The sequence below is a fragment of the Pseudophryne corroboree genome, unplaced genomic scaffold (assembly GCF_028390025.1).
Source record: "Pseudophryne corroboree isolate aPseCor3 unplaced genomic scaffold, aPseCor3.hap2 scaffold_480, whole genome shotgun sequence".
Classification (NCBI taxonomy): Eukaryota; Metazoa; Chordata; class Amphibia; order Anura; family Myobatrachidae; genus Pseudophryne; species Pseudophryne corroboree.
The window spans coordinates 308,065-329,562 of NW_026970092.1; the positions used below are offsets into that span (position 1 = coordinate 308,065).

The 21,498-nt window shown below is 46.3% G+C and overlaps 13 non-coding genes and 3 pseudogenes across 13 annotated transcripts; 10 read left to right on the top strand and 6 right to left on the bottom strand.

Moving 5' to 3' along the window:
- The first annotated feature begins 22 nt into the window (after positions 1-22).
- LOC135028642 (U1 spliceosomal RNA) lies at positions 23-164 on the top strand (annotated as a pseudogene).
- Positions 165-856: 692 nt separating this feature from the next.
- Positions 857-1,020, top strand: LOC135028592 (U1 spliceosomal RNA). The gene has a single exon (XR_010224850.1). It is a non-coding gene; the product is annotated as a U1 spliceosomal RNA (small nuclear RNA).
- Positions 1,021-5,865: 4,845 nt separating this feature from the next.
- Positions 5,866-6,028, bottom strand: LOC135028646 (U1 spliceosomal RNA). The gene has a single exon (XR_010224896.1). It is a non-coding gene; the product is annotated as a U1 spliceosomal RNA (small nuclear RNA).
- A 152-nt stretch (positions 6,029-6,180) lies between these two features.
- LOC135028611 (U1 spliceosomal RNA) lies at positions 6,181-6,344 on the bottom strand. Its single transcript, XR_010224868.1, has one exon. It is a non-coding gene; the product is annotated as a U1 spliceosomal RNA (small nuclear RNA).
- Positions 6,345-7,019: 675 nt separating this feature from the next.
- Positions 7,020-7,175, bottom strand: LOC135028724 (U1 spliceosomal RNA). Its single transcript, XR_010224958.1, has one exon. It is a non-coding gene; the product is annotated as a U1 spliceosomal RNA (small nuclear RNA).
- Positions 7,176-9,536: 2,361 nt separating this feature from the next.
- Positions 9,537-9,699, top strand: LOC135028562 (U1 spliceosomal RNA). Its single transcript, XR_010224822.1, has one exon. It is a non-coding gene; the product is annotated as a U1 spliceosomal RNA (small nuclear RNA).
- Positions 9,700-9,851: 152 nt separating this feature from the next.
- Positions 9,852-9,997, top strand: LOC135028671 (U1 spliceosomal RNA; annotated as a pseudogene).
- A 691-nt stretch (positions 9,998-10,688) lies between these two features.
- LOC135028778 (U1 spliceosomal RNA) lies at positions 10,689-10,852 on the top strand. Its single transcript, XR_010225010.1, has one exon. It is a non-coding gene; the product is annotated as a U1 spliceosomal RNA (small nuclear RNA).
- Positions 10,853-11,004: 152 nt separating this feature from the next.
- Positions 11,005-11,167, top strand: LOC135028657 (U1 spliceosomal RNA). Its single transcript, XR_010224906.1, has one exon. It is a non-coding gene; the product is annotated as a U1 spliceosomal RNA (small nuclear RNA).
- A 683-nt stretch (positions 11,168-11,850) lies between these two features.
- On the top strand, positions 11,851-12,014 carry LOC135028785 (U1 spliceosomal RNA). Its single transcript, XR_010225016.1, has one exon. It is a non-coding gene; the product is annotated as a U1 spliceosomal RNA (small nuclear RNA).
- A 152-nt stretch (positions 12,015-12,166) lies between these two features.
- Positions 12,167-12,329, top strand: LOC135028714 (U1 spliceosomal RNA). Its single transcript, XR_010224952.1, has one exon. It is a non-coding gene; the product is annotated as a U1 spliceosomal RNA (small nuclear RNA).
- Positions 12,330-13,000: 671 nt separating this feature from the next.
- On the top strand, positions 13,001-13,164 carry LOC135028762 (U1 spliceosomal RNA). Its single transcript, XR_010224995.1, has one exon. It is a non-coding gene; the product is annotated as a U1 spliceosomal RNA (small nuclear RNA).
- A 6,700-nt stretch (positions 13,165-19,864) lies between these two features.
- LOC135028736 (U5 spliceosomal RNA) lies at positions 19,865-19,980 on the bottom strand. The gene has a single exon (XR_010224969.1). It is a non-coding gene; the product is annotated as a U5 spliceosomal RNA (small nuclear RNA).
- A 286-nt stretch (positions 19,981-20,266) lies between these two features.
- On the bottom strand, positions 20,267-20,383 carry LOC135028756 (U5 spliceosomal RNA). The gene has a single exon (XR_010224989.1). It is a non-coding gene; the product is annotated as a U5 spliceosomal RNA (small nuclear RNA).
- Positions 20,384-20,653: 270 nt separating this feature from the next.
- On the bottom strand, positions 20,654-20,769 carry LOC135028725 (U5 spliceosomal RNA). Its single transcript, XR_010224959.1, has one exon. It is a non-coding gene; the product is annotated as a U5 spliceosomal RNA (small nuclear RNA).
- Positions 20,770-20,913: 144 nt separating this feature from the next.
- Positions 20,914-21,086, top strand: LOC135028594 (U1 spliceosomal RNA; annotated as a pseudogene).
- The last annotated feature ends 412 nt before the right edge of the window (positions 21,087-21,498 follow it).

The following is a 21,498-nucleotide window of genomic DNA, read 5'->3' on the forward strand; positions in this document are numbered from 1 at the left end:
CTCCCCAGCTCTAGCCCAACTCCTACTTACCTGCCAGGTGAGATACTATGATCATGAAGATGCTTCTCCCAGGGCAAGGCTCACCCATTGCACTCTGGGTGTGCTGCCCCTGCGATTTCCCCAAATGTGGGAAACTTGACTGCATAATTTGTGTTTCCCCTGGTCGGCTCTCATATAATTCAGATCTCTTTGTCTCAGGTCTCTCTCCAGCCTAGTTTGCTGTCTGTTTCCACTTCTTTTTTCTTGAGCCCCTCCCTTCTATACCCTTGTGCACTATCCTGACTTCTCCCGTCTGCTTACTTTGTGCCTTCCAACGCACAATGCAAACTACAGGTAGTGCTGCAGGGCCCACACCCTTTTACTTGCTTTACAGAGCAGCTCTGGAGCTGTTACAGTGCCCAGCTGCTGCAAGAAATCAGCTTGAATGCTTCAGGGGCTGGGGCATAGCCAACATGAGCCCCACACCGAAGGAGGGTGGAGGTGTTTAATGCGAACTAGGGGTCATCCAAGCGCTGCAAAAGGCCGCCATGCCCTGCACACCCCTTTATTCTTTTCATATGCAGACGAGGGTTGAAGCCAACTTTGACCCACTGCTTGGATGACATCACCATATTCAAATCCATCTGCTGCAGGCCTTCCCCCAGGAATGCTTGCACTAGTTGTTGCATTTGGTTTGTTGTTTGGGGGTGCTTCAGTATTAGGCAGCCTTCTGCCCTCCCATGTTCATCTGAAAATATGTGTTCTCCCTGCAGTTGTTGTCCCCAGATGAGAGTTCCCTTGTGCTGCCTCAGTTGAATCTCCTTTACTTGACAGAGATGTGCCTGAGCAGCGGCCCTCCCCAGCCCTATCCCAAATCATACTTATTTTGCATAGGAGATACCATGGTCATGAAGATTGTTCTCCCAGGGTGAGGTTCATTCATTGCATTCTGGGTATGCTGACCCCTGTGATTTCCCCAAATGTGGGAAACTCGACTGCATTATTTGTGGTAGTGGGGGACTGTGTTTGTGCTTTCCTCTGGTCAGCTCTGGTAAAAGTCAGATTTCTTTGTCTCAGATCTTCCTCTAGCCTTGTTCTTCTTTCGAGAGTTCCCTTGTGCTGCCTCAGTTGGATCTCCTTCACTTGACAGGGGGTGCCCAAGCAGCAATCCTCCACAGCTCTAGCCCAACTCCTACTTACCTGCCAGGTGAGATACTATGATCTTCACTGTTAGGGCAATCAGGATGTGGAATTCCCTGCCAGGGAAGGTGGTAATGGTGGACTCTGTAATTGGATTTAAAAAAGGAATGGATACATTTCTGAATGAAAAAGCTATCCAAGGTTATAATACTTAAAATATCAACATGGTTAATCCAGGGGGAACATGAGTTGTAGTAGTTAACTAGTCATAAAACATTGTGAAGGCAGGGGAGAAGAACAAGCGCCATATGGTGTAGTATTTTGAATAAATTGGAGTGATAGATAGGTATATACGAAGTAAGTACCGGATAGATTCTTGAGATTAGGCCTGTCTGTCTCACTAAATTCTTTGTGGCTGTTCCCCACCTAGGAGACAAAAGATCATCGCCATATGGTGTAGTAACCTCAGATATATCTTGGGGTACCCTCCCCTCTATTTCATGCGTACCAAAAGGAAAATTCAATATAGCATATAGGATATATTTATATCCAGGTAGATCAAGTCGGTCCAATATGATGTAATGGCTGAATCAGTCGACTGTTGCTGCCTTATATAGTATTATCAATAAAAAATTTTAATCCACAAAATAATAATACAAATTCAGATAAAAAATAAATAAAACAAATCAGAAAATCTTAGCTGATTGGTGTAGGCAGTAGTTAGGTCAGTCTCAACGCGTTTCGCCTCCAGGGCTTCCTCAGGAGAATACATCATATCAAAAGATACACATATTTATAGTGCTTTCAGTTTCATTTTGGCCAGCACTTCCGGTTCGCGTCATTTCCGGAACCGGAAGTGCTCGGTCCGACTTACATACTAAATGCATATGTGGCTTGATATTTAACATTAGATTGCATTGGTGGTGCAGTGTTAATATAAATTTTAGATCAGTCTGTATAAGTAGCGCAAGACGGACATAGAGTCCGTTTGCTCCGTGAAACCGGAAGTGACGCGGCTCGTCCCGGCCACTGCCGCGTCACTTCCGGTTTAGGTTAGAACCGGAAGTGCTGGCCAAAACGAAACTGAAAGCACTATAAATATGTGTATCTTTTGATATGATGTATTCTCCTGAGGAAGCCCTGGAGGCGAAACGCGTTGAGACTGACCTAACTACTGCCTACACCAATCAGCTAAGATTTTCTGATTTGTTTTATTTATTTTTTATCTGAATTTGTATTATTATTTTGTGGATTAAATTTTTTTATTGATAATACTATATAAGGCAGCAACAGTCGACTGATTCAGCCATTACATCATATTGGACCGACTTGATCTACCTGGATATAAATATATCCTATATGCTATATTGAATTTTCCTTTTGGTACGCATGAAATAGAGGGGAGGGTACCCCAAGATATATCTGAGGTTACTACACCATATGGCGATGATCTTTTGTCTCCTAGGTGGGGAACAGCCACAAAGAATTTAGTGAGACAGACAGGCCTAATCTCAAGAATCTATCCGGTACTTACTTCGTATATACCTATCTATCACTCCAATTTATTCAAAATACTACACCATATGGCGCTTGTTCTTCTCCCCTGCCTTCACAGAATTTCATGACTGAACATACCCAAGTCATATTCTGAAGAACTGAGCAGCCACCAAAGAAGTTTGGAGAGGTGTTTTCTGACGGAGCATCCACAACTGACTGAATCCAAACAGTAGAACCTGTTTGACGACCCTTTGCTTTAAAGGAATATTTGGACGCGAGACTAAGCGCACTGACCTTAAAAAAACTCCCAGTCATAAAACATTATTCAGCAAGTATGTAGAATCATCACAACTTAAAACAGGTTGAACACGATGGGCAATTTGCCTCTTTTCAACCTCAAAAACTATATTACTATATGTTACTATATTACTATGTTACTGTAGTATACAGAACACCACAATGTAATGAGCAGTGATAGTGAGCACTGATGAGGATACTAGAACTGACACTGAGCAGCAAGATGCAGCACTGGACTATTAGTAATGTACTGTAGTATGCTGAGCACCACAATGCAGCACAAGACAATGAGCAGTGATACTGAGCACTGATGAGGATACTACTGAGAACTGACACTGAGCAGGAGAGACACACTACTAGTATTACTGAGCAGCAATAAGTAACCACTGATAATGAGCACTGATATTGAGATTTCCACTGAGAGAACATAGCCACGTCCTCTCCGCTCTCTCTTCAATGCACGAGTAAAAATGGCGGCAACGCGCAGCTCTTTATATGAAATCCGAATCTCGCGAGAATCCGACAGCGGGATGATGACATTTTCCCTTGTTCAGGTTTTCCGAGTCAGGCGGGAACAACCGAGCCTGCCTCGGACCAGTGTAAACCACGTGGAGTTCGTGGGGAATTCGGTTCTCGGAGAACCGAACCCGCTCCTCTCTACCTTATACCCATAATTTTTTTTATTTTCAATCTAAGCCCCTGCAGTTTTCTGTAAGCATCTGCTTCGCTATGATGATCAACAAGTCACAAGGGCAAACACTCAGGGCTTGAGGCGTAGATCTTAGGACCAGCTGCTACAAGCATGGCAGAGGTGTCACTATCACTGGTGACACCCAGAGAGGTGGCGAAGGAGATTGTAATGCAGTGCGCGCAGATAAGCAGCGCAATGGTAAAAAGGAGGCATGGTTTCATAGGTAGGGGCGTGGCCTGGTGGCCTGAATCTACATTTTGTTGCTCCGGGTGTCCCGGGGGTTGGGGGCTGCACCCGGGGACTAGTGTGTGAGCGGTGCTGGCTCCTGCACAGTGACAGGACATGGCCACCCAGCATGACGCCTCCCTTCTTGACCATGCTGTAATTGCAGTCGCACTGCAGTTCAGCGTGATCATAAAAAATGGTGTAGCCTTCTGCTGGTGCAGACTGTATGTGCGCGCAGGAAGCCGCCACCATTTTTGTGATCACAGCGGCTGAATGTGATGTCATACAGCCGCTGTGACCATGCCCCCTGTGTCTCCTCCGTTGCAGACCCCATTTTGAAGCCTTGCCCCCGCACCGCTCCATCCCTGACTTGGAAATGGAGTTTTGCTGACCCCCCTCTCCCCCCCTGCCCCGATTGACAGGCAGAGGCGATCGCATTCTCTGCGGGGTGCCGCAGAAAATGCAGGCACTTGCGTATGCTCTTAGCAATTTTTGCAGTTGGATCGCTTATTGTGATTGCAATCCAACCTGAATCAGGCCCTATTACCTATCGCAATGCGCTGCGGGCAGTACAAAATTGGTTTAATATGGGAGAAAAACCCCCAGACCTATGCTCCTTAACTGTACCTGGTGGCTTGTGGAGCGGCTGCCCAGTAATCAGTGTCCACGCCAGTGCGCACACGGTCCACCCCCTACGGCCACGCTCCCCTTCATCAGCGGCCTCGTGATCCGGAAGGGCGGTGTGTGTGTGACTGACCTTAGGAAGAAACCGGAGCCTCCGCTGCAGTGACCCAGCAACCAGGGCACGGGAGTATACAGCGCCGCTGGGAGTGATGAAGCTGCAGTAAAGATGTCTATTAGACCTAGCCTGCTGCAGCCCTTGTAGATTCTCATAAAAAAAGTTCTTATTTTCTTGTCAAAATTAATAGCTAAGAATAGGCTGCCTGAGGCAGGCCCCTGTTAAGTGGCCTGCTACTGAAGGCACCAACTACAAACTGAGCTCCCTGTTCATGGAAGCGGGGTTATAGAGGAGAATGCGCTGAGCATCTTGGGAACAGTCAAAAGCTTTGAGCCGGTTGGTGCCTCAGATCAAGATCCTACTCTACACCCCAATGTGAATCCTTGTGGAGTCCAGTGTACCCCACAGAAGAAATTAATGTGTCACACCCATTGGCAGCAACCTTAGAATAGCTGCTGACGGGCACAATTGAGAAAGGAAGGGGGAGGAACATTTGAATCCAGCACATAGATGCAATTCAAATATGTAATTTGAACCTTCCTATTTTAAAATATAATGGATGAACCTCACCCTGTGAGAACAATCTTCATGATATAGAGATCTCATATGCAAAATAAGCATGAGTTGGGTTAGGGCTGGGGAGGGTGGCTGCTCGGGCAAGCCCCTCCCCCGTCAAGTTAAGGAGATTCAACTGAGGAAGCACAAGGGAACTCTCGTCTGGGGACAACAACTGCAGGGAGACCACATATTTTCAGATGAACATGGGAGGGCGGAAGGCTGCCTAATACTGAAGCACCATCAAATATCAAACCATATGCAATAACTAGTACAAGCATTCCTGGGGGAAGGTCTGCAGGAGACGAATTTGCATACGGTGATGTCATCCAAGCAGTGGGCCAAAGTTGGCTGGAACCCTCATCTGCATATGAAAAGAGAAAAGGGTTATGCAGGGCATGGCGGCCTTTTGCGGCGCTTGGATGACCCCTAGTTCGCATTAAACACCTCCACCCTCCTTCGGTGTGGGGCTCATGTTGGCTATGCCCCAGCCCCTGAAGCATTCAAGCTGATTTCTTGCAGCAGCTGGGCACTGTAACAGCTCCAGAGCTGCTCTGTAAGGCAAATAAAAGGGTGTGGGCCCTGCAGCACTACCTGTAGTTCGCATTGTGCGTTGGAAGGCACAAAGTAAGCAGACGGGAGAAGTCAGGATAGTGCGCAAGGGCATAGAAGGGAGCGGCTCAAGAAAAGAGAAGTGGAAACAGACAGCAAACTAGGCTGGAGAGAGACCTGAGACAAAGAGATCTGAATTATACGAGAGCCGACCAGGGGAAACACAAATTATGCAGTCAAGTTTCCCACATTTGGGGAAATCGCAGGGGCAGCACACCCAGAGTGCAATGGGTGAGCCTTGCCCTGGGAGAAGCACCTTCAAGATCATAGTATCTCACCTGGCAGGTAAGTAGGAGTTGGGCTAGAGCTGGGGAGGGTCGCTGCTCGGGCACCCCCCTGTCAAGTGAAGGAGATCCAACTGAGGCAGCACAATGGAACTCTCGAAAGAAGAACAAGGCTAGAGGAAGATCTGAGACAAAGAAATCTGACTTTTACCAGAGCTGACCAGCGGAAAACACAAACACAGTCCCCCACTACCACAAATAATGCAGGCGAGTTTCCCACATTTGGGGAAATCACAGGGGTCAGCATACCCAGAATGCAATGAATGAAACTCACCCTGGGTGAACAATTTTCATGACCATGGTGTCTCCTATGCAAAATAAGTATGATTTGGGATAGGGCTGGGGAGGGCCGCTGCTCAGGCACATCTCTGTCAAGTAAAGGAGATTCAACTGAGGCAGCACAAGGGAACTCTCATCTGGGGACAACAACTGCAGGGAGAACACATATTTTCAGATGAACATGGGAGGGCAGAAGGCTGCCTAATACTGAAGCACCCCCAAACAACAAACCAAATGCAACAACTAGTGCAAGCATTCCTGGGGGAAGGCCTGCAGCAGATGGATTTGCATATGGTGATGTTATCCAAGCAGTGGGTCAAAGTTGGCTTCAACCCTCATCTGCTTATGAAAAGAGAAAAGGGGCGTGCAGGGCATGGCAGCCTTTTGCGGTGCTTGGATGACCCCTAGATCGCATTAAACACCCCCACCCTCCTTTGGTGTGGGGCTCATGTTGGCCATGCCCCATCCCATGAAGCATTCAAGCTGATTTCTTGCAGCAGCTGGGCATTGTAACAGCTCCAGAGCTGCTCTGTAAGGCAAGTAAAAGGGTGTGGGCCCTGCAGCACTACCTGTAGTTTGCATTGTGCATTGGAAGGCACAAAGTAAGCAGACGGGAGGAGAAGTCAGGATAGTGCACAAGGGTATAGAAGGGAGGGGCTCAAGAAAAAAAGAAGTGGAAACAGACAGCAAACTAGGCTGGAGAGAGACCTGAGACAAAGAGATCTGAATTATACGAGAGCCGACCAGAGGAAACACAAATTATGCAGTCAAGTGTCCCACATTTGGGGAAATCGTAGGAGCAGCACACCCAGAGTGCAATGGGTGAGCCTTGCCCTGGGAGAAGCACCGTCCTGATTATAGTATCTCACCTGGGTGTGCTGCCCCTGCGATTTCCCCAAATGTGGGAAACTTGACTGCATAATTTGTGTTTCCCCTGGTCGGCTCTCATATAATTCAGATCTCTTTGTCTCAGGTCTCTCTCCAGCCTAGTTTGCTGTCTGTTTCCACTTCTTTTTTCTTGAGCCCCTCCCTTCTATACCCTTGTGGACTATCCTGACTTCTCCTCCTGTCTGCTTACTTTGTGCCTTCCAATGCACAATGCAAACTACAGGTAGTGCTGCAGGGCCCACACCCTTTTAGTTGCCTTACAGAGCAGCTCTGGAGCTGTTACAGTGCCAAGCTGCTGCAAGAAATCAGCTTGAATGCTTCAGGGGCTGGGGCATGGCCAACATGAGCCCCACACCAAAGGAGGGTGGGGGTGTTTAATGCGAACTAAGGGTCATCCAAGCGCCGCAAAAGGCCGCCATGCCCTGCATACCCCTTTTCTCTTTTCATATGCAGATGAGGGTTCCAGCCAACTTTGGCCCACTGCTTGGATGACATCACTGTATGCAAATCCGTCTTCTGCAGACCTTCCCCCAGGAATGCTTGTACTAGTTGTTGCATTTGGTTTGTTGTTTGGGGGTGCTTCAGTATTAGGCAGCCTTCTGCCCTCCCATGTTCATCTGAAAATATGTGTTCTCACTGCAGTTGTTGTCCCCAGATGGGAGTTCCCTTGTGCTGCCTCAGTTGAATCTCCTTTACTCTAAAACTTTTAAAACTTAGCAAAAGTGTTTACTAAATAGCTGCTCGGCAAAGTTGCAATGCCGAGACTCCCCGACCAGCTGCCCAGGATGAACCCACCTTTCTAGTAGAATGGGTCTTCACCTAATTCAGTAACGGCAATCCTGCCGTGGAATGAGCATGCTGAATCTTACCACAGATCCAGCGCATAATGGTCTACATGGACGCAGGACACCCAATCCTGTTGGGAGCATACAGGACAAACAGAGCCTCTGTTTTCCTAATCTGAACCGTTCTGGTGACATAAATTTTCAAAGTTCTGACCACAGCCAGAGACTTTGACTCAACGAAGGTGTCAGTGGCCAAAGGCACCATGTGGAAAGATGAACCACCTTCGGCAGAAATTGTTGACGTGTCCTCAATTCTGCTCTATCTTCATGAAAGATCAAATAAAGGCTCTTGTGATACTGCATGGTTTGTACTGTTTTCCATGTGCTCCCAGATCTTTCAAAAAAGAAGCATGGTCAAGAAAGTTCTGTTTGAAAAGAAACAACATTTACTGTCATTGTTATAGAATTTGGGAGAAAAAACAAGAAGAAATCTGCACTGTTGACGCACTGGACAGAATGAATGAATCATAAAATATAACCTTTATTAAGTATGTATTAAAATTGGATAAATATTAATATTATTATCCCAAACTGCAGTGAAACATAAAGGTTAAAATCACAGAACTAACATACATGTGCATAAGAAGAATAAAGAGATGTGAAAAAAAGGTTTAAAAAGCGTGTCCGTGTGTGATTATTTTTGAAGGCACAACCCTGGCGGGGTTGTTTATATAGATATATATGTTGCTAATAATCACTTTCTAGCGTAATGTTATTAAATAGCTGTTAGTATCTATGTCGTCAGGTACCACTGGGTCGTATCCTATATACTCCTGTGGGAAACTTGACTGCATAATTTGTGTTTCCCCTGGTCGGCTCTCGTATAATTCAGATCTCTTTGTCTCAGGTCTCTCTCCAGCCTAGTTTGCTGTCTGTTTCCACTTCTCTTTTCTTGAGCCGCTGCCTTCTATGCCCTTGTGCACTCTCCTGACTTCTCCTGTCTGCTTACTTTGTGCCTTCCAACGCACAATGCAAACTACAGGTAGTGCTGCAGGGCCCACACCCTTTTACTTGCCTTACAGAGCAGCTCTGGAGCTGTTACAGTGCCCAGCTGCAGCAAGAAATCAGCTTGAATGCTTCAGGTGCTGGGGCATAGCCAACAAGAGCCCCACACCGACGGAGGGTGGAGGTGTTTAATGCAAACTAGGGGTCAGCCAAGCGCCGCAAAAGGCCGCCATGCCCTGCATGCCCCTTTTCTCTTTTCATATGCAGACGAGGGTTGAAGCCAACTTTGACCCACTGCTTGGATGACATCACCATATGCAAATCCATCTGCGGCAGGCCTTCCCCCAGGAATGCTTGCACTAGTTGTTGCATTTGGTTTGTTGTTTGGGGGTGCTTCAGTATTAGGCAGCCTTCTGCCCTCCCATGTTCATCTGAAAATATGTGTTCTCCCTGCAGTTGTTGTCCCCAGATGAGAGTTCCCTTGTGCTGACTCAGTTGAATCTCCTTTACTTGACAGAGATGTGCCTGAGCAGCGGCCCTCCCCAGCCCTATCCCAAATCATACTTATTTTGCATAGGAGATACCATGGTCATGAAGATTGTTCTCCCAGGGTTAGGTTCATTCATTGCATTCTGGGTAGCTGACCTCTGTGATTTCCCCAAATGTGGGAAACTCAACTGCATTATTTGTGGTAGTGGGGGACTGTGTTTGTGCTTTCCTCTGGTCAGCTCTGGTAAAAGTCAGATTTCTTTGTCTCAGATCTTCCTCTAGCCTTGTTCTTCTTTCAAGAGTTCCCTTGTGCTGCCTCAGTTGGATCTCCTTCACTTGACAGGGGGGTGCCCGAGCAGCGACCCTCCCCAGCTCTAGCCCAACTCCTACTTACCTGCCAGGTGAGATACTATGATCATGAAGTTGCTTCTCCCAGGGCAAGGCTCACCCATTGCACTCTGGGTGTGCTGCCCCTGCGATTTCCCCAAATGTGGGAAACTTGACTGCATAATTTGTGTTTTCCCTAGTCGGCTCTCATATAATTCAGATCTCTTTGTCTCAGGTCTCTCTCCAGCCTAGTTTGCTGTCTGTTTCCACTTCTTTTTTCTTGAGCCCATCCCTTCTACACCCTTGTGCACTATCCTGACTTCTCCTCCTGTCTGCTTACTTTGTGCCTTCCGATGCACAATGCAAACTACAGGTAGTGCTGCAGGGCCCACACCCTTTTACTTGCCTTACAGAGCAGCTCTGGAGCTGTTACAGTGCCAAGCTGCTGAAAGAAATCAGCTTGAATGCTTCAGGGGCTGGGGCATGGCCAACATGAGCCCCACACCGAAGGAGGGTGGGGGTGTTTAATGCGAACTAAGGGTCATCCAAGCGCCGCAAAAGGCCGCCATGCCCTGCATACCCCTTTTCTCTTTTCATATGCAGATGAGGGTTCCAGCCAACTTTGGCCCACTGCTTGGATGACATCACTGTATGCAAATCCGTCTTCTGCAGACCTTCCCCCAGGAATGCTTGTACTAGTTGTTGCATTTGGTTTGTTGTTTGGGGGTGCTTCAGTATTAGGCAGCCTTCTGCCCTCCCATGTTCATCTGAAAATATGTGTTCTCCCGGCAGTTGTTGTCCCCAGATGAGAGTTCCTTTGTGCTGCCTCAGTTGAATCTCCTTTACTTGACAGAGATGTGCCTGAGCAGCGGCCCTCCCCAGCCAATTCCCAAATCATACTTATTTTGCATAGGAGATACCATGGTCATAAAGATTGTTCTCCCAGGGTGAGGTTCATTCATTGCATTCTGGGTATGCTGACCCCTGTGATTTCCCCAAATGTGGGAAACTCAACTGCATTATTTGTGGTAGTGGGGGACTGTGTTTGTGTTTTCCTCTGGTCAGCTCTGGTAAAAGTCAGATTTCTTTGTCTCAGATCTTCCTCTAGCCTTGTTCTTCTTTCGAGAGTTCCATTGTGCTGCCTCAGTTTGATCTCCTTCACTTGACAGGGGGGTACCCAAGCAGCGACCCTCCCCAGCTCTAGCCCAACTCCTACATACCTGCCAGGTGAGATACTATGATCATGAAGGTGCTTCTCCCAGGGCAAGGCTCACCCATTGCACTCTGGGTGTGCTGCTCCTGCGATTTCCCCAAATGTGGGAAACTTGACTGCATAATTTGTGTTTCCCCTGGTCGGCTCTCGTATAATTCAGATCTCTTTGTCTCAGGTCTCTCTCCAGCCTAGTTTGCTGTCTGTTTCCACTTCTCTTTTCTTGAGCCGCTGCCTTCTATGCCCTTGTGCACTCTCCTGACTTCTCCTGTCTGCTTACTTTGTGCCTTCCAACGCACAATGCAAACTACAGGTAGTGCTGCAGGGCCCACACCCTTTTACTTGCCTTTCAGAGCAGCTCTGGAGCTGTTACAGTGCCCAGCTGCTGCAAGAAATCAGCTTGAATGCTTCAGGGGCTGGGGCATAGCCAACATGAGCCCCACACCGCATTAAACACCTCCAGAGGGTGGAGGTGTTTAATGCGAACTAAGGGTCATCCAAGCGCCGCAAAAGGCCGCCATGCCCTGCATACCCCTTTTCTCTTTTCATATGCAGATGAGGGTTCCAGCCAACTTTGGCCCACTGCTTGGATGACATCACCGTATGCAAATCCGTCTTCTGCAGACCTTTTCCCAGGAATGCTTGTACTAGTTGTTGCATTTGGTTTGTTGTTTGGGGGTGCTTCAGTATTAGGCAGCCTTCTGCTCTCCCATGTTCATCTGAAAATATCTGTTCTCCCTGCAGTTGTTGTCCCCAGATGAGAGTTCCCTTGTGCTGCCTCAGTTGAATCTCCTTTACTTGACAGAGATGTGCCTGAGCAGCGGCCCTCCCCAGCCCTATCCCAAATCATACTTATTTTGCATAGGAGATACCATTGTCATGAAGATTGTTCTCCCAGGGTGAGGTTCATTCATTGCATTCTGGGTATGCTGACCCCTGTGATTTCCCCAAATGTGGGAAACTCGACTGCATTATTTGTGGTAGTGGGGGACTGTGTTTGTGCTTTCCTCTGGTCAGCTCTGGTAAAAGTCAGATTTCTTTGTCTCAGATCTTCCTCTAGCCTTGTTCTTTTTTCGAGAGTTTCCTTGTGCTGCCTCAGTTGGATCTCCTTCACTTGACAGGGGGGTGCCCGAACAGCGACCCTCCCCAGCTCTAGCCCAACTCCTACTTACCTGCCAGGTGAGATACTATGATCAGGAAGGTGCTTCTCCCAGGGCAAGGCTCACCCAATGCACTCTGGGTGTGCTGCTCCTACGATTTCCCCAAATGTGGGACACTTGATTACATAATTTGTGTTTCCTCTGGTCGGCTCTCGTATAATTCAGATCTCTTTGTCTCAGGTCTCTCTCCAGCCTAGTTTGCTGTCTGTTTCCACTTCTCTTTTCTTGAGCCGCTCCCTTCTATGCCCTTGTGCACTATCCTGACTTCTCCCGTCTGCTTACTTTGTGCCTTCCAACACACAATGCAAACTACAGGTAGTGCTGCAGGGCCCACACCCTTTTACTTGCTTTACAGAGCAGCTCTGGAGCTGTTACAGTGCCCAGCTGCTGCAAGAAATCAGCTTGAATGCTTCAGGGGCTGGGGCATAGCCAACATGAGCCCCACACCGAAGGAAGGTGGAGGTGTTTAATGCGAACTAGGGGTCATCCAAGCGCCGCAAAAGGCCGCCATGCCCTGCACACCCCATTTTTATTTTCATATGCAGACGAGGGTTGAAGCCAACTTTGACCCACTGCTTGGATGACATCACCATATGCAAATCCATCTGCTGCAGGCCTACCCCCAGGAATGTTTGCACTAGTAGTTGCATTTGGTTTGTTGTTTGGGGGTGCTTCAGTATTAGGCAGCCTTCTGCCCTCCCATGTTCATCTGAAAATATGTGTTCTCCCTGCAGTTGTTGTCCCCAGATGAGAGTTCCCTTGTGTTGCCTCAGTTGAATCTCCTTTACTTGACAGAGATGTGCCTGAGCAGCGGCCCTCCCCAGCCCTATCCCAAATCATACTTATTTTGCATAGGAGATACCATGGTCATGAAGATTGTTCTCCCAGGGTGAGGTTCATTCATTGCACTCTGGGTATGCTGACCCCTGTGATTTCCCCAAATGTGGGAAACTCGACTGCATTATTTGTGGTAGTGGGGGACTGTGTTTGTGCTTTCCTCTGGTCAGCTCTGGTAAAAGTCAGATTTCTTTGTCTCAGATCTTCCTCTAGCCTTGTTCTTCTTTCGAGAGTTCCCTTGTGCTGCCTCAGTTGGATCTCCTTCACTTGACAGGGGGTGCCCGAGCAGCAATCCTCCACAGCTCTAGCCCAACTCCTACTTACCTGCCAGGTGAACTATGATCTTCACTGTTAGGGCAATCAGGATGTGGAATTCCCTGCCAGGGAAGGTGGTAATGGCGGACTCTGTAATTGGATTTAAAAAAGGAATGGATACATTTCTGAATGAAAAAGCTATCCAAGGTTATAATACTTAAAATATCAACATGGTTAATCCGGGGGTAACATGAGTTATAGTAGCTAACTAGTCATAAAACATTATTCAGCAAGTATGTAGAATCATCACAACTTAAAACAGGTTGAACACGATGGGCAATTTGCCTCTATTCAACCTCAAAAACTATGTTACTATATGTTACTATATTACTATGTTACTGTAGTATACAGAACACCACAATGTAATGAGCAGTGATAGTGAGCACTGATGAGGATACTAGAACTGACACTGAGCAGCAAGATGCAGCACTGGACTATTAGTAATGTACTGTAGTATGCTGAGCACCACAATGCAGCACAAGACAATGAGCAGTGATACTGAGCACTGATGAGGATACTACTGAGAACTGACACTGAGCAGGAGAGACACACTACTAGTATTACAGAGCAGCAATAAGTAACCACTGATACTGAGCACTGATATTGAGATTTCCACTGAGAGAACATAGCCACGTCCTCTCCGCTCTCTCTTCAATGCACGAGTAAAAATGGCGGCAACGCGCAGCTCTTTATATGGAATCCGAATCTCGCGAGAATCCGACAGCGGGATGATGACATTTTCCCTTGTTCAGGTTTTCCGAGTCAGGCGGGAACAACCGAGCCTGCCTCGGACCAGTGTAAACCACGTGGAGTTCGTCGGGAATTCGGTTCTCGGAGAACCGAACCCGCTCCTCTCTACCTTATACCCATCAATTTTTTTATTTTCAATCTAAGCCCCTGCAGTTTTCTGTAAGCATCTGCTTCGCTATGATGATCAACAAGTCACAAGGGCAAACACTCAGGGCTTGAGGCGTAGATCTTAGGACCAGCTGCTACAAGCATGGCAGAGGTGTCACTATCACTGGTGACACCCAGAGAGGTGGCGAGGGAGATTGTAATGCAGTGCGCGCAGATAAGCAGTGCAATGGTAAAAAGGAGGCATGGTTTCATAGGTAGGGGCGTGGCCTGGTGGCCTGAATCTACATTTTGTTGCTCCGGGTGTCCCGGGGGTTGGGGGCTGCACCCGGGGACTAGTGTGTGTGCGGTGCTGGCTCCTGCACAGTGACAGGGCATGGCCACCGAGCATGACGCCTCCATTCTTGACCATGCTGTAATTGCAGTCGCACTGCAGTTCAGCGTGATCATATAAATTGGTGTAGCCTCCTGCTGGTGCAGACTGTATGTGCGCGCAGGAAGCCGCCACCACTTTTGTGATCACAGCGGCTGAATGTGATGTCATACAGCCGCTGTGATCACGCCCCCTGTGTCTCCTCCGTTGCAGACCCCATTTTGAAGCCTTGCCCCCGCACCGCTCCATCCCTGACTTGGAAATGGAGTGTTGCTGACCCCCCTCTCCCCCCCCCCCCGCCCCGATTGACAGGCAGAGGCGATCGCATTCTCTGCGGGGTGCCGCAGAAAATGCAGGCACATGCGTATGCTCTTAGCAATTTTTGCAGTTGGATCGCTTATTGTGATTGCAATCCAACCTGAATCAGGCCCTATTACCTATCACAATGCGCTGCGGGCAGTACAAAATTGGGTTAATATAGGAGTAAAACTCCCAGACCTGTGCTCCTTAACTGTACCTGGTGGCTAGTGGAGCGGCTGCCCAGTAATCAGTGTCCACGCCAGTGCGCACACGGTCCACCCCCTACGGCCACGCTCCCCTTCATCAGCGGCCTCGTGATCCGGAAGGGCGGTGTGTGTGTGACTGACCTTAGGAAGAAACTGGAGCCTCCGCTGCAGTGACCCAGCAACCAGGGCACGGGAGTATACAGCGCCGCTGGGAGTGATGAAGCTGCAGTAAAGATGTCTATTAGACCTAGCCTGCTGCAGCCCTTGTAGATTCTCATAAAACAAGTTCTTCTTTTCTTGTCAAAATTAATAGCTAAGAATAGGCTGCCTGAGGCAGGCCCCTGTTAAGAGGCCTGCTACTGAAGGCACCAACTACAAACTGAGCTCCCTGTTCATGGAAGCGGGGTTATAGAGGAGAATGCACTGAGCATCTTGGGAACAGTCAAAAGCTTTGAGCCGGTTGGTGCCTCAGATCAAGATCCTACTCTACACCCCAATGTGAATCCTTGTGGAGTCCAGTGTACCCCACAGAAGAAATTAATGTGTCACACCCATTGGCAGCAACCTTAGAATAGCTGCTGACGGGCACAATTGAGAAAGGAAGGGGGGGGGGACATTTGAATCCAGCACATAGATGCAATTCAAATATGTAATTTGTACCTTCCTATTTTAAAATATAATGGATGAACCTCACCCTGTGAGAACAATCTTCATGATCAAGAGATCTCATATGCAAAATAAGTATGAGTTGGGATAGGGCTGGGGAGGGTGGCTGCTCGGGCAGCCCCTCCCCCGTCAAGTTAAGGAGATTCAACTGAGGACGCACAAGGGAACTCTCGTCTGGGGACAACAACTGCAGGGAGACCACATCTGTTCAGATGAACATGGGAGGGTGGAAGGCTGCCTAATATTGAAGCACCATCAAATATCAAACCATATGCAACAACTAGTACAAGCATTCCAGGGGGAAGGTCTGCAGAAGACGGATTTGCATACGGTGATGTCATCCAAGCAGTGGACCAAAGTTGACTGGAACTCTCATCTGCATATGAAAAGAGAAAAGGGGCATGCAGGGCATGGCGGCCTTTTGCGGTGCTTGGATGACCCCTAGTTCGCATTAAACACCCCCACCCTCCTTTGGTGTGGGGCTCATGTTGGCCATGCCCCATCCCCTGAAGCATTCAAGCTGATTTCTTGCAGCAGCTGGGCACTGTAACAGCTCCAGAGCTGTTCTGTAAGGCAAGTAAAAGGGTGTGGGCCCTGCAGCACCACCTGTAGTTCGCATTGTGCGTTGGAAGGCACAAAGTAAGCAGACGGGAGGAGAAGTCAGGATAGTGCGCAAGGGCATCCTTTTCTCTTAGTCCGTAGAGGATGCTGGGGTCACATTAAGAACCATGGGGTATAGACGGGATCCGCAAGAGACATGGGCACTTTAAGACTTTCAAAGGGTGTGAACTGGCTCCTCCCTCTATGCCCCTCCTCCAGACTCCAGTTATAGGAACTGTGCCCAGGGAGACGGACATTTCGAGGAAAGGATTTATTGTTAAACTAAGGTGAGCATCTTACCAGCTCACACCTTAAGCATGCCGCAGAACGTGGCATTCAACAGAACACAAGCCAACGGCATGAACAATTGCAGCAAAAAGCTGACCAGAACCATAACACAACATGTGTATAACCACAAGTAATAACTGCAGACACAGTATGGACTGGGACGGGTGCCCAGCATCCTCTACGGACTAAGAGAAAAGGATTTACCGGTAGGTATTAAAATCCTATTTTCTCATACGACCTAGAGGATGCTGGGGTCACATTAAGAACCATGGGGTTATACCAAAGCTCTTGAACGGGTGGGAGAGTGCGTACGACTCTGCAGCACCGAATGACCCAACTTGAGGTTATCATCAGCCAAGGTATCAAACTTGTAAAACTTAGCAAAAGTGTTTACTAAATAGCTGCTCGGCAAAGTTGCAATGCCGAGACTCCCCGACCAGCTGCCCAGGATGAACCCACCTTTCTAGTAGAATGGGTCTTCACCTAATTCAGTAACGGCAATCCTGCCGTGGAATGAGCATGCTGAATCTTACCACAGATCCAGCGCATAATGGTCTACATGGAAGCAGGACACCCAATCCTGTTGGGAGCATACAGGACAAACAGAGCCTCTGTTTTCCTAATCTGAACCGTTCTGGTGACATAAATTTTCAAAGTTCTGACCACAGCCAGAGACTTTGACTCAACGAAGGTGTCAGTGGCCAAAGGCACCATGTGGAAAGATGAACCACCTTCGGCAGAAATTGTTGACGTGTCCTCAATTCTGCTCTATCTTCATGAAAGATCAAATAAAGGCTCTTGTGATACTGCATGGTTTGTACTGTTTTCCATGTGCTCCCAGATCTTTCAAGCAAGTAGCATGGTCAAGAAAGTTCTGTTTGAAAAGTAACAACATTTACTGTCATTGTTATAGAATTTGGGAGAAAAAACAAGAAGAAATCTGCACTGTTGACGCACTGGACAGAATGAATGAATCATAAAATATAACCTTTATTAAGTATGTATTAAAATTGGATAAATATTAATATTATTATCCCAAACTGCAGTGAAACATAAAGGTTAAAATCACAGAACTAACATACATGTGCATAAGAAGAATAAAGAGATGTGAAAAAAAGGTTTAAAAAGCGTGTCCGTGTGTGATTATTTTTGAAGGCACAACCCTGGCGGGGTTGTTTATATAGATATATATGTTGCTAATAATCACTTTCTAGCGTAATGTTATTAAATAGCTGTTAGTATCTATGTCGTCAGGTACCACTGGGTCGTATCCTATATACTCCCTTCACTCAATAGGGGTTACCTCCCGGGAAGCCATCCCCATTGGCGAATTTGTGGGGGTGATTGAGTATAACCGGTAAGCTAACCTCCAATTTGTGGGGTGCTTAGGTAGATGGGGATCACTTATTTCTCTGTGTCCCCTAAGACTATATTCCTAAATTCAATACCATAGCTTTCTATATCGGATAAGGAATCACTTGATAGGGAAATCTCTATGCATCATGGAAAGATCATATTTATTAATATCCAAACTAAAAAAATGATGAATAGCTTTAATTTAGCTGTTTAGATATAGTTAATTGGCGAGATATACCAACAGGTGCGGTTGCCTTAAGGAATATGGCAATTCTAATATAAATAGCAGCCCTCCTTCATATAATCAGCCAGATCTTATTAAATCTGGTCCAGATATAGCCGTTCAGATATACTTAATTGACAACATATATCAATCGGTGGGGTTGCCTTAAGGAATATAGCAATTCCAATTCTCATATAAATAGCAACCTTCCTTCATATATTCAGCCAGATCTTATTTAATCTGATCTAGGCGTAGGCAATAATGCTTTCCTTAGAGGTATAGTCACCTCAATTCTTATTAGGAAGCAAAGTGTCTGTCATAATGGTTTATCCAATTCATCTAAGAAATAATATATTCCATGTGTCAGAGATTCATTACTCTCTATTTACACTGTTAAAGAGTTAATTCTTATTATGTTACAGTGTAATGAAATTATCATATAGGGAGATGTGGCAATTCCATGTGCTATATATATAATAACCCTTAGTGGTCCAGATTCCACAATGAGGAATTTTCTTATAAACCGCTGAAACACACAGCTGTTTGACTGACTTCCAAATATATCTATCTCACTTTGTAACAGTCTTATGATAGAGAAACCGTTACATATTCGGTCACTTAGTTATCTAAAGGTAAACAGACTCAGTGTGAGGGTAATATAATATATCAAATGCGCTGTCAATAATCGTGGTAACTGGTGTAATAATGTGGTATATTGAGTATGCTAGTAAGGCATATAACTGCTCTCCAGCCTTTAAGTGTTACCAATCAATTTGTTACACTGTAAAGGATTTATGGTGTCCTGTTAGGACATGCAGCTGCTAGGCTGACTCAAAGATTTATCCATTTGTAACAATTATGTAACAGTTATATACATGTTACTGGTATTACATATAAATAGTATGACACAGGCCAGCAGTCCCATGTGTCTAGATTCCACAATAGGAGATTTTCTTTGTCTTATAAACTGCTGGAACACACAGCTGCTAGACTGACTTCAAATATATATACCGGTATTACTTTGTAACAGTCTTATAGTAAAGAGACTGTTACACACTGTCATTTAGTTATCTCAAGGTTAGCAGATTCTGTATTACTTTGTAACAGTCTTATAGTAAAGAGACTGTTACACACTGTCATTTAGTTATCTCAAGGTTAGCAGATTCTGTGTGAGGATAGTGTTCTGTTAGAACATGCAGCTGCTAGGCTGACTCATAGAAAATGTATCCATTTGTAACAAATGACACATACAGCATTAAATTAATATCTATAGCAGCCCATGTGACATCTCTACTCTTATCATAATTGTCTGGTTATTGCCAATCTGGACAGCAGGAGTGATATATATTCACTAGTCCCAATATCCCATCATATAAATATACCCACACTGATATACATTCTTATCAAGAGTTATTAGTAGCTATCTGTATGCACTTTAGACATTGTAATTGCTAAGTGACATCATATCTAGTGTATTCCTTTCTTATAGCTCAGCTTCTATTCCCTATTAGTGGAGACTAACAGCTAACATCATAATCATATATTTTTGTTTTATAACATTTCACATGAGTCAAATACACGCGGACACGCCGTGCCCTACACGCGTGTTTCACTGCATCTATGGCAACTTACATTAAAGCTAACAAGAAAGCACACTCGTTCTGTCTTTAAACTGATAAAAGAAACCCCAATAATATGGGGCATGCAAAAATTTAGATAAAACTCAGTTTTGCTCCTCTCCACGGAAATCTTTAGTAAAAGGCGAAAGATTTGTTCGTTCTGACGAGAAACCAGAGCATGACCAAGATTCCACCTGTCGCCTGAGTGCCATGCCAGCAGTCCTCATTCAGCTCAAAGTGAGCACCCAATATGAAAGAAAGAAAGCAGATTTCTCACCAGGCTTCCCCTTGCTATAAGCATGGTTTGTACTCTTTTCCATGTGCTCCCAGATCTTTCAAGCAATTAGTATGGTCAAGAAAGTTCTGCTTGAAAAGAAACAGACATTTACTGTCATTGTTATACAAATAAACTTACATTAAAGCCAACAAGAAAGCTCACTCGTTCTGTCTTTAAACTGATAAAAGAAACCCCAATAATATGGGGCATGCAAAAATTGAGATAAAACTCAGTTTTGCTCCTCTCCACGGATAATCTTTAATAAAAGGCGAAAGATTTGTTCATTCTGAAGAGAAACCAGAGCATGACCAAGATTCCACCTGTCGCCTGAGTGCCATGCCAGCAGTCCTCATTCAGATCAAAGTGAGCGCCCAATTTGAAAGAAAGCAGATTTCTCACCTGGCTTCTCCTTGCTATAAGCATGGTTTGTACTGTATTCCATGTGCTCCCAGATCTTTCAAGCAAGTAGCATGGTCAAGAAAGTTCTGTTTGAAAAGAAACAAACATTTACTGTAATTTCTATGCAAATGAGCTTTCATTAAAGCACACTCATTCTATCTTTAAACCGATAAAAGAAACCCCAAAAAGATGGGGCATGCAAAAATTGAGGTAAAACTCAGTTTTGCTCCTCTCCACGGAAATCTTTAGTAAAAGGCGAAAGATTTGTTCGTTCTGAAGAGAAACCAGAGCATGACCAAGATTTTCATCTGAAAATATGTGTTCTCCCTGCAGTTGTTGTCCCCAGATGAGAGTTCCCTTGTGCTGCCTCAGTTGAATCTCCTTTACTTGACAGAGATGTGCCTGAGCAGCGGCCCTCCCCAGCCCTATCCCAAATCATACTTATTTTGCATAGGAGATACCATGGTCATGAAGATTGTTCTCCCAGGGTGAGGTTCATTCATTGCATTCTGGGTATGCTGACCCCTGTGATTTCCCCAAATGTGGGAAACTCGACTGCATTATTTGTGGTAGTGGGGGCAGTGGCGTAACTAGAAATTTTTCTCCCCCAAGCCAAAAAATTTTTGGCGCCCCCCCCCCCCCCCCCCCCCCCGCTGCATAACTGGGAGCAAGAAAGGGATAAATATGCGCGCGCCGAAGGCGCGCGCTGCAAAAAAAGGGGTGTGGTTTTGTTGGAATGGGCGTGGTTTCTCGTAAAGGGGCGTGGTATTGCAGGAAAAGACTACCTTATACCCCAGTTTTGCAACCTGCACGCCCAGACGTTAGCCACCACAGGAAAGAAAAATAATCCTGATTCATGCCCCTTACATTATTTGTCATTTTTCCTCCTTATAGTAATGCCCAGTATACATTATGCCACATACTGCAATGGCCCTTAGACATTATGCCGCACACAACAATGCACATGACACAATATGCACACACTGTAATGCCCCCGACACATTATGCCACACACCGTAATG